Genomic DNA, 12,310 nt, shown 5'->3' with positions numbered 1-12,310 from the left:
AAGTTTCTGGGGGAGTTACTACACGTTGTGAGTAAGAGCTCTTTTGGTGTGTGGCTGCCATGGTGGATTTGTATAATCTGTCTCTCACAGCTAACGTTGCTTCTCAAAGAGCAATCTATGAACCAGCAATGTTATGGACCACTTGAGCCCATTAAAAATGTAGACTACCAAACCCTCCCCTGGACCATCGGATTGGAATCAACCAGGTTGCTTTCATGTGTGTATATATATATATATATTGAACTCAGGGCCTGGGAGCTGTCCCTAAGCATTTTTTTGCTCAAGGCTAGGACTCTACTACTTTGACCCATAGCACCACTTCCAATTTTCTGGTGTTAAGTGGAGATAAGAGTCTCCTGAACCTTCCTGCCCAGGATGCCTTCAAACCACAATCTTTAGATCTCAGCTCTTGATTAGCTTGCATTACAGTGCCTGGATGACTGTGGATTCTTTTAGACTCTTTCAGGTTCCCAGTTGCTACATAGGCTGTAGAGGGTCTTTGAAACACCATGAAAGAGACTTAAAAGTTAATTTGGATTAAGCATTTCTTCATGTGTCTACCTCTCTAGCCATAAAAGAAATGCAAATGAAGACAATGCTGAGATTCCACCTCACCCCAGCTAGAATGGCTATAATCAAGAAATCTAATAACAACAATGCTGGAGGGGATATGGCTAAAAGGGAACCCTATTGCATTGTTGGTGGGAGTGTAAATTTGTTCAACTACTCTGGAAAGCAGTATGGAGATTCCTCAAAAGAGCTCCCTTATGACCCAGCAATTCCACTTTTGGACATTTACTCAAATGATCACAAACAAGATCATACCAAAGCTACCAGCACAACCATGTTTATCGCAGCATTATTTACCATAGCTAAGATATGGAACCAACCCAGATGCCCCTCAGTAGATGAATGGATCAAGAAAATGTGATACACACACACACACACACACACACACACACACACACACACAATGGAATTCTATGCCTCCATCAGAAAAAATGACATTGCCTCTTTTGCTAGGAAATGGAAAGACTTGGAAGAAATCATTAAGTAAAGTAAGCCAGGCCCAAAGAAACATAGGTCCCAAGGTTTCCCTTGTTTGCAGTGACTAGTACATGTCTAGGACAAGCAGAGTAGGTCAAAGGCTATGTATGAAATATTATTAAGCAAAATGTACACCAAGACAGGGACACAAGAGGTTTTTGTTGTTGTTGTTTTTCTTCTTTCTTGCCAGTGTTTTTAATGTACTTACAACACACTATGTGATTCTTCTGTTTCTATTCTATGTTCTTACCCCATAGTATAACCCGTTTTCACTGGATTTGATGTCAGTGTTCTGCATGTTGTATATATATTTGTGTAATTTGAGGAGGGGAAGGGATATTGCAGAATGCTTAAATGGGGATTCAGGCTGACCCATTGTAATGATTAGATGTACAGGACACTATATTGAAAATGAACTTTACAATGTTGGGGGTAGGCGGGAGGAGTTGGGGAGGTGGGGAAGGAAGTGATGGTAGGGGGAAAATAAAGGAGGAGGTAACAATGCTCGCTATGATATGTAGTCATTACCCTACTCATGTAACTGTAACCCTTCTGTACAACATTTTTACAATTAAAAAAATAATTTAAAAAAGTTAATTTGGAAAATTGGTATCATTGGAAGTTTAAAATAAAAGTAAGGTAGCCAGGCGCCGGTGGCTCACGTCTGTCATCCTAGCTACTCAGGAGGCTGAGATCTGAGGATCTCGGTTCAAAGCCAGCCTGGGCAAGAAATTCCATGAGACTTTTATCTCCAATTAACCACCAGAAAACTGGAAGTGGTGCTGTGGCTCAAGTGGTAGAGCACTAGCCTTGAGCAGAAGAGATGAGGGACAGCGCCCAGGCCCAGCGTTCCAGCCCCATGACTGACCAAAAACAAACAAATAAATAAATAAAATAAATAAAAGTGAGGGCACTGGACATAGCTTTAGTTATTCCTTCAGTTTCTCTTGCCTGTGTTCTATCACTATTGAGGAAATAAAAGCAAGATATTTAGCTAATTAATTGGAATTGTTCTTTGAATAAAGGATTATATATGAAACAGGGTAATGGAGAAATAAAATATGGACTTTTCCTCTAATAAGGAAAAAAATGAAGCTTTAGTATATCTATACTTTTTAGTTTATTTGTATTGCAAGCACAATGATAATTCTCTTAAAGACTCCATAAATTGCCAGGCACTGGTGACTTACGCCTGTAATCCTAGCTACTGAGATCTGATTATCGCAGTTCAAAGGCAGCCTGGGCAGAAAAGTCCGTGAGACTCTTATCTCCAATAAACCATCAGGAAACCAGAAGTGGCACTGTGGCTCAAGTGGCCGAGAGCTCACCTTGAGCTGAAGAGCTGAGCGATAGCACCCAGGCCTAGAGTTCAAGCCCCACGACTGAAACAAAAAAAGATTCCATAAATTGCAAACTAAACATACAGTAATCAAAAAATCCATCAGATAATAGCACGTACTATTTAAAAGAACAAATCCCTACTATAGAGCAAAATATATTTAAATGTCTTATAGTTTAATGACAATATAGAAAAATAAGTTGATTTTGTATAAACACATAAACATCTAAACAGTTAAATTGTCTAATACTAAATCATAACATTTAGTCTATAAAATAAAAATAGAATTCACATAAACAACAAACCAGTTTTAAATATACTCCACCAAAAAGAATTGATAAGGGCTGTAGGAAGAGCCTCTCTCTCTCTCTCTCTCTCTCTCTCTCTCTCTCTCTCTCTCTCTCTCTCTCTCTCTCTCTCTCTCTCTCTCTCTCTCCCCTCTCTCTCTCTCTTTCTCTTTCTCTCTCTCTCTCACACACACATACATTTTTCCTAGATGCCGTTTTAAGCTTGCATTTTTTTTCTCATGGGATAATCAGCCTCTCACTTTTCTTTCAGGAAAAGGCATTAAGGAAAAGGAAGCCATTTCACTTCTTTCTGAGACCTGCCTGAGATGTTTCTTAGGACATTGTATTCAGATTTATGTTTTCTTTATACAGTAAGTTTAATAATATGTAGTCAGTGAAACTCTTAGGATGTTTTTCCACACATTATGATAGCAGATAACAGATCTTCAGGCAGAAAGGTACCCTTTTATCCTGACTATGTCCTCCAACTGCCCGTGAGGTGTTTCCTGGAATACCAGAACCAAGTGAAACTTAGGTTGAAAGCTGTAAGTCAGTGTGGAAATTTAAAATGCCTGAGGGTCTTTAATATGTAAATGTTTATCATAAAAACAAATACTTTTTGTTTTCTTAAAATGTTTTAAGCAAACCCAGACATTGTTCATCTATTCTATTTTATATGTCTACTTCATGTTTTCTTCATATGTATGTATACATATGTATATATATTTCTTCATGTGTATGTGTATAGTGTGCATAATATGTGTGCTTGTGTGTGTAACTACATATATAGGCACACACATATATAATATGCAATTATATTAAGACTGTAGGTAAACCAAATGTACAAAACAGTACTGAAATTGTAATGCAAGACACAAAGAACCACAGAGAAAAGCCTTAGCTCTGGAATTGTGAATAAGACCAAGGAAAGTTATGGCCACATTCATTTCCAAATGGACACACTATGTTATTAATGGGAAGAGAGAGCGTATAAATCACCTAACATTTCAAATCCCCAACAGGACAGAAAATATTTTAATTACAAACTCAGTATGCATCACTTACATTTATTAAAGGAGCCAAATTGCAATGTTATTTTTCTTCTTACTTTATGAATTTTCCTTTTGGTATTCAAACCCAGCAAAGGCATCAGATTTCCACCTCAACTGCAAATTCAGTAGTGCTGAGGGTTCCTTAATAGGTGCTTGTGGCGGTTTCTGAGTACACGTTACAGAAAGGAGAAGTCTTGGATGAGTCACAAAGCTAACATCTGTAAGTACAAAGGAAAATAGTTCACATATGGAGTGCATTTACCCTATTTATTGAATAGCCATTCAAAAGTTCAAGAATATGAAAATAAATGAATATAATCTTTGGTTCATCTTCTTCAACTACTAAGCAATAATTCATGCATCCTGTAAAGGAATGACACTGATTAAGATGTACTGTGTTTATAGACTCATTTGTTGAATGGTAACTTCTTTGTACATCTACTTAAACAGAACAAAAGTAATTTAAAAATGAAATGATGTCCTATACTCAAAGTAGCAAGTGTATAGTAAATTCAGCTAAAAGGTTATTATAAATATCCAGGCTTCATTTGGAAAATGCATGTCTTCCAGTAGTTGTATTCCTCTTATTTCTCAGAAGAATACAGTGAGGATAGATTGGGATATTTCTGGGTGGGATGAGTTAACTATTATTAAAACTTAGGTGTAATGGTTTCAAGTGATAAAGCTCTTTTCTCTCGAATCTTAATTTTCAATAGGGCTCCTGATAAACAGAGAAGCAGTAAGATACAACTAAAGGGAAAATGTGGGGCAGAGCTATAACTCAGGTTCTTGCTACTAACACTACTCAGGAAATGACAGTGACAATGTTAAGATCCATCTCCAGACTCCCTCAGTACCATTCAAGTTTTATGGTGCTATTATTTCTGGAAATTTTGTCTTCACTGTAGAGAATATAATAACATTGGTAACAAAAACAATAGACTAGAAGAACACAGCATTGGGAACCAGGCAATTTGTTTTCTAATTACTTCTCTGTCAGAAGGAATGGTTTCTCAGGATCCTGTTCTCCCCTGTTCTTGGCCCCTCTCCTACTCCTTCTCTCCCTCCTATGGAGGACTAAAGCAATGCTTTCCATACCAATCTTACTTGACAGAGGATTTTATATAAACACCGCTTGTAGACCTGCAACTATGCATGCATACATATACCATCATATGCAGTATCACCATGCTTATAGCAATGTGTGTTTCTTCCATTACAGGACACTGGAACTCTGCCTGCATTTATTTGGAGCCACAAAATCATGATCCCCAAAGTAATCATGGTGTGTCATTTTGGCTTAATTGAAGACTATTCTAAGATTTTCAAGAATTTGGCCTGACAGATACTTCTACAAGTCCTTTTATAATGAACCCTATGGAAAGAATTGCATGATTATCTAATGGTCTGTTTGTTTATACTAGGTGACTGTACAATAAATAAATAAATAAATTATAGTCCACTTATAAAAGATACTAATAACCATCTTTATATCAAGAGTGAATTAGTCTTTTATTCCATCAGTTCAGCATTTATTAAAGCGTGACTACCAAAATCAGTTCTTCTTGACTTGTTTTTTGTCATATTGTTTTTAGCATATTAACATATATTAATTGAATGAACAAATTTCTCTGAAATATTTCTGCACATAGGTATAATGTACTTTAATCATATTCCCTATTCTTTTTTTCTTATTCCCCTTCCCCTCTTTGTATACAATCTGAATGGGCCTCATTACTCTATTTTCATACATTCATATAATAGACTTAGATGATATTCTGCACCATCCTTTCTTTTCACCCACCTCATTCCATGGGTCTTTCTCCTGGACAATCCCTCCTTACACTCCTGTAATTTTTTTCTTTGGTTTATTTTTCAGGTGTGTGTTCTGCATATGAGAGAAACCATTAGATCTTTACCTTCCAAGTCTGGTTTCTTTTGCTTAAAATGACATCCAGTTCATGCATTTTCCTACAAATGACATAATTTCACCCCTCACTATGGATGAATAATATTTTTGTGTGCTTTGTATAATAAAATCGCATTAAAAATTTTATGTAACCAAGGAATTCATATTCTTAAGCTTGAAATATTAAATAATGTATTCTTTGAATTATTTCTACTTTCGTACTTGAATAACAATAAATTCCTGGCCAGATAAGAGGTAAAAAGTTATCTTCAATTAAACATAGAGAAGACAGTTTTTGCATTCTCCATTAAGGGTGTTGAGTTTCTTCTAAGGAAGCTTTGTATTCAAAGAAATGTGGCCTGGATCCTGAGAAAGTCTTGATAAGAATCTGGTCTTTATTGTTAATATTTTTTCCATTTATACTGAAAATCTGTTCATCCAAAATGGAGTTCAGTCTCTTGCTTTAATCAGAAGAGAAAAGAACGAGTTGAACACCAGCCTATCTGTGGAGAAGGAGTGTGCTCCTCACACAGAAGTATGGGGAGAAAGATTCCTTCACAGAGAACACAGCATGCTTGTCCTTGTACTTCTGCTATTCTGGTGAGAGAGGCCTTAGTTGTTCTGCTTAAGGTATTTTATGATCCCTCTCTGTGTCTCTCTTTCTCTCACTTTATAGGCTTGAATTAAATAAAGATAATAAAAAATCAGGATGATACATTTGTCTAAGATTTTAGGGGTGTGTGTGTGCGCGCGTGTGTGTGTGTATGTGTGTGTGTGTGTAAGAGAGAGAGAGAGAGAGAGAATGTTGTTGGAATCTAAACAAGACCCTCAAGCTCACTAGCAAAGACCTCTATCATACTTACTGCTACATACTTAACCTCTAATTTGTCACATTGCCATGATGATTTTGAGCTACTTTCCTTCAATAAGTAGAGAAATTCTAATGAAATAGTTCAAGAATTTTAAGGGAGCACAGAATGGAAAAGAGAAGTTGGATAAGGGAATTACTTTTCTAGAGAATATAGGGAATATAGCAATCATAGTGTAAATGGTAGGTTGCCCGGTTAATACTCAAATCTTCTCTGGATTGCTTCAATCCTAGAAATTTGTGAATGAACACATTTGCCTTCCATAAATTTATGAAGCAGTTATTATTCTGCTTAGTGTATTTTATGATCTCTCATTCTTTCTCTTTCTCACTGTATCTCTCACACGTGTGTGTATATGTGTGTGTGTTTTCATGCACCACATTGGTGATTGAACCCAGGGTCAATCTGCATCAACCATCATGTGATTGTTCTCTTCGGAATGTCTTCTGTTATAAGCTCACTGGTTAGCATTGGAGCAGCATGTGGCTTGAATAACAATGTGTCTGTCCCCTTGTCCTGATAAGGCTTTGTGAAATAGCTTCCTGGCTTATAAATGCTAACCCCTGAGCAAACTGTGCAATGTATCTTGCTGTGAATTATTAGGCAGAAGTTTGACACTTGAGCCCTAAGCAAAACTAAGCTCTTCCCACTCTGGTGTGACTTTTCTCAGTGTCTCAATACTATTATATTTTTTCCATTTACCATTATTGAATAATTTCTTTTATTTATAGCAACATAGTAAGTCCATATTATGACAACAGGCCCAGCCTACTGTCAACTAGACTTGATTTCAATCATTGCTCTTTGCTCTAGTAACTGGTCTTCAACTCTAAGAGAGACACCTGAAAAATACAAAACTCTGTCATTTTGCTTAACACAGTAGGGCTTTTCAATGTGCAGTTTACAAACTCTGTGCCTGTAATTCATCTACACCACTTATAAAGCAAGCAGACTCTCCAAACCCAACTCTCAATTCATTGCATCGAAATTGCTGGAGGTCATTTTGAGATAATCTGCAACTTTCAATAAAAATATATTTAGGTGCTTCTCATAATAGACTACTTTTAGGTGATATAAAGACATAATCTTAGCCTTAAGTTTTCTCTTATGCCTACTAAGCAAGGTTGCATAGTAATGTCAAGTCTCTCTCCTCTCTCTCTCTCTCTCTCTCTCTCTCTCTCTCTCTCTCTCTCTCTCTCTCTCTCTCTCTCTCTCTCTCCTCTCTCTCTCTCTCTCTCTCTCTCTCTCTCTCTCTCTCTCTCTCTCTCTCTCTCTCTCTCTCTCTCTCTCTCTCTCTCTCTCTCTCTCTCTCTCTCTCTCTCTCTCTCTCTCTCTCTCCCCCTCTCTGTCATAATCCCACCTGGCACCATTATCTCACTGAAGGTGTTTCTACCTGACTTTACAGCAAGAATCTATTTTGTGTGACAAACTTCTGGTTATGTCATAAGAAGTGGTCAGGACCCCACCCCAGTAGAGATCATAATGGCTTGTAAGTGGACTGATCATCAGGAATTCATTCTCCTGGCTGGGTTCAGGTCATGTGAATAACTTCTGTAATGAATTAAAGTTTAAAAATTGGAGAGCGGGCTGGACACCACTGTCTGACTACTCTGGAAGCGGAGATTTGAGGTCCATGAGAGACTTATCTCCAATAAATTATTCCCCAAAAGCCAGAAGTAGTGCTGTGGCTCAAGTAGTAGAAGACCAGGGACAGTGCTCAGGCCCTGAGTTCAAGCCCCAGGAGCAGCACAAAGGAAAAAAAAAAAGAGGAAAAGATGAAGGAAAAAGTTTGGGGTGTCTGGTGAATCAGAAAGGAGGCTGACAGCATCCCTTAGGTCATAATGTCACCGGCGTGTCTCCCACACATCTCCCTTGTGTCACCTGTATGCCCTCTGCATGCCACCCGCATGGCTCTTGCATGTCACCACATGTCAGCCACATGTCACCCACATCTCCTTGTTCATTGAGAACCACTTTCTCATCTTGTTTAAAATACAGGAAATCGAGATGATCACCCATACTTTCAATAAACCCTGCCAATGGAAAACAAACTCACGTCTAGTGGGTAGAAGAAAAATGCCAACACAATAAGACGATTTGAGCAGGCGTTCTCAAAGCATGCCCATGTGGTAGTAATAGAAAACACCAATGGCTTAGAGGATTCACTGTGCTGGCCGTGTAGTCGGTCGCAGGACACCATTGTTGAGCTTCACGTATCTGATGGAATAAACGTCCTCTGTGAGTTCTCCTTTGTCTCTGCTCATCTCAGGGGTCTTAAAGCTTACTATATTAAAAGGCAGTTCATTCTCATACTTTATTTTGCTAGGAAGTTCTTCATAAGGGTGAATCTGCTTTCTGAGGTCCACAGCTGTCTCTGGATCGCCTCCTGGGTCCCCATTACCCACACTAAGTTTAGGCCTGCTAGACAAACCTTTATGTAGAAGACCACAATGCTTACATCATACCCCACAGCAGGGAGCATCTCCAGCTCAGAAGATGTCTGCTTACAGGTTTCCTGTGGCCTCATTGCTACTCTCTAGAGAGGTGCATGTTTACCTACCTCTGTATTAGAACGTGGGACTCCCGGTTGAACAGAACACGGTAGACGTGGCTGGAAAGCTATTTTATCATAAAATATGTTCTGGACAGTATTTTTATGGCACCAGTTATGATTCCATCAGGGCATTTTTCAATATAATGTTCACGTAGAACTCGTAGTCAGCTAAAACTTTAAAAAAAATCATCTCACCACACACAGCCCCGCAGCTGATACGTAGCCAAACCACCCACATTCTATACTTTTTCTTTCTGAAGTGTTTTAAAAAATGTAAATGTCGAGCTAAATCCACTTGTGACCAAATTTTATCTTCTTTACTTGGAAGAATTAAGCTCAAAGAATGAAGGTATATTCTCCTGGCCAGTGTGAAAGCTTTCCTTTCTAGCACCCTGTTACTTGTGAATGTAATAGACATATTATTTTTAATGGGAAAAATATGTAAAACAAACATTTGTGGTAAATATTAATATTTTAAAATATAGTTATTATAAAAATAGAGACCAAAGTAACATTTATCAGTGCTTCCTACATGTCTCATATGTCAATCTATTTCAAATTAGCTATCTGTGTCTTAGAACGTAGCTAATTATATAATGTCATTTCATTGAAGCCAACCACAACTTGACATTGGTTATGTGCCTGAGGTTTATGTACTTACTAGATATTTATTTATTCAGCCTCTAGCACAGTGTATATAAGCATATATTGGTGAGTAAAAATAGTCATAATAATGTCTGTTCTTATGAAGTACATAAGACCAAAAATCAGAGATAGGCAAACTAAACCATCTCTGATTATAGTGTGTGATAGATGTGATAATGGAAAGGGAAAAAGAAAAACAGGATGAATGACGTAGTTTGTTAGGGTGGTCTGTATAAATTTTTTTAAAAGTCAACCCCACGCAATGTATTCATTACAAATAAAAAAATCAAATTCATTTCTGTCATAGTTTATAATGGCTATTTGGGATTGCTCATCTGTTCACAGATTTTTGTGGTCCTTTGAGTAAGCTCTCAAACACCACTATTATAGTTTTAAGGCAGACAATGTATTTTGTCTGAAATATGGAAAAACATGATGGTTGGATTATTCTGCCTTAAGTAAGGTTTTGAGTTTTCAGTTGTTTTCTGTGGAATCCTTAAGAAATAACCTATAATTATAATTGTAACCCCTTTTGATCTATCATAAATTTATAGCTCTTGCCAAATGATATCAATGTAGGAAATGCATTACAATATCTTAAAAAGAGAAGTGTGCAATTATGTGTTTGCCGTGATATCCCTTGATGGTATTCGGATTGTGAGGAATTTCCAGGCTGTAAGCAATAGCAGTATGCTGGGATTTCTGAAAACCACCATTTGGTTTACTTATGCAAAGCTTGGTGTTTGGCACTAGGGGCTCATGCCTGTAATCCTAGCTACTCAGAAGGCTGATTGGAGGATCACAAAAGTCTGTGAGACTCTTGTCTCTGATTAACCACCAAAAAGCTGAAAGCAGAGTGTTCAGCAAGAAAGCTAAGGGATAAAGCGCAGGGCCCTGAGTTTAAATCCCAGCCCTGGCACGAAAACAAATAATGGAGATAAATAATAATGTTTAGCTTCATGCATTTTGAAATGAGAAAATAAACAAACTGTTTTTGTCCCACTTGCTCCTCTGGAAGAAATCTTTCCTTTGATCTTAATTTCACCTGAGAAGTATCAGGGCCTAGGGAAAGCTATGAGTTAGATGACGCCCAGGAATTCACATCCTTGTGGGTAAAAGGTAATCCAGGGAAGTAAGCAAATGGGATTTGAACAATGATGTCATCAGAGAGCAGTGGATGAATGTCCTAGTCCAGAACAGGCATGAGGAATTTGCCTCATTCCACAGATAATGAGCAAGGAGAGATTTTAGAAGTAAATGCAGACACGAGGGATTTGTTGAATATAAAGCAAGCTAATTCTCGGCCATTCCAAATGCTGTTCTCCACAAGGTTATTGAGATATGAGCAAGTCTCAACTGCAGAACAGACCCCCTGGAGGGGTGTTAGGGGTGGGGGAGTTGGGGACTTGTCTTCCAGCTTCTTGTCCATTTGAGGATGCCAGAGCATGGATAGAAAATCCCCTGGTAAGGAAGAGATACCTATCACCGAAGTGAGACAGATGAGCTGTGTGACTTCGTATGAGGAGCAGGGCCCTGGCAGTAGGTAGCTCTCATTCTATTTATCAATTAAAATATTGATATGGACCATCAGATATGGTGTGGCTTGGGCCACGGTCATGTTGTATTCATGGTAGAAACCTTTGGGACAATTAGTTATTGGAGAAGTGTGTTAGACAGTAAAGCTTGGGTGCAGGACTAAAAAGATGAACAAGTTTGAACATGTGAATCCATAAGTTCTAAACAGAATCATTTCAGGAATTAGTTATGGAAGAATACAGGACCAAGGAAGAGAGCAGGGGAAAGCAGGCATTTCCAACTGTGCCAGAAATGGAGGAAAGGCTGATGATAGTTGCAGCCTTCTTCTTCAGGACTCCTCTCCACGCAAGACTCTGGTTGGCTGGGACAAGCCTCTGATGATGACACCCTGTAAGAAATTGGATTGGCTGATGGATGAAGGCAAAAATGAGAAGCTCTGATGTTCTACAAAACAATCCTCAAAATATACTCCCCTCTGAAAAAGTCAGGGCACATGATAGACCAATCTAAATCTGTATACACCTTCAGTATTAATACTGTCCTCTCCAGACCTTCAAAAGTATGTTCAAGATAATTGCATGTCTATTTTTCTTTTCTTTTTGAAAACTTCCTTTTAGTAAAAAAATAAGAAGGAAAGAGAGAAAGAGAGAGAGAGAAAGGAAGGACGGAAAGGAAAGAGAGAGAGAGAGAGAAAGAAAGAAAGAAAGAAAGAAAGAAAGAAAGAAAGAAAGAAAGAAAGAAAGAAAGAAGACAGAAAGAAAGAAGACAGAAAGAAAGAAGACAGAAAGAAAGAAAGAAAGAAAGAAAGAAAGAAAGAAAGAAAGAAAGAAAGAAAGAAAGAAAGAAAGAAAGAAAAGGAAAATATGGGAACATCAAAATGCCTTTTGGTTTCTTCTACTGTGTTGTATAAAGGTCATAATGGTTAAGAGCAGAGTTTAATGTATCCTTCCTGTGACATTTAAATCAATCCAATTTCTAAATAAAACATTGGAATATGTAAACTTGTAGAATGGTAGTACTTTAAAAATGCAGGAAAAGTGTTTTTGTGCTTATGAACCATCCTTGAAGAAAA

General features: G+C 37.8%; 1 long non-coding RNA gene across 2 annotated transcripts; it reads right to left on the bottom strand.

Moving 5' to 3' along the window:
- Window positions 1-2,275: 2,275 nt before the first annotated feature.
- LOC138819168 (uncharacterized) lies at window positions 2,276-9,493 on the bottom strand. 2 transcript variants are annotated; one of them, XR_011369336.1, is made up of 5 exons: window positions 9,064-9,493; window positions 8,560-8,720; window positions 5,530-5,613; window positions 3,739-3,943; window positions 2,276-2,429 (listed from the first exon to the last, which is right to left on the bottom strand). It is a non-coding gene; the product is annotated as an uncharacterized lncRNA (long non-coding RNA). The 2 variants fall into 2 exon arrangements; XR_011369337.1 differs by lacking the exon at window positions 5,530-5,613.
- Window positions 9,494-12,310: the final 2,817 nt, after the last annotated feature.

This window comes from Dipodomys merriami, unplaced genomic scaffold (genome assembly GCF_024711535.1).
Source record: "Dipodomys merriami isolate MVZ:Mamm:240054 unplaced genomic scaffold, mDipMer1.0.p SCAF_8, whole genome shotgun sequence".
Lineage (NCBI taxonomy): Eukaryota > Metazoa > Chordata > Mammalia > Rodentia > Heteromyidae > Dipodomys > Dipodomys merriami.
The sequence above is the reverse complement of the archived record's forward strand: the minus strand, read 5'-3'. Positions and strand labels throughout refer to the sequence as shown.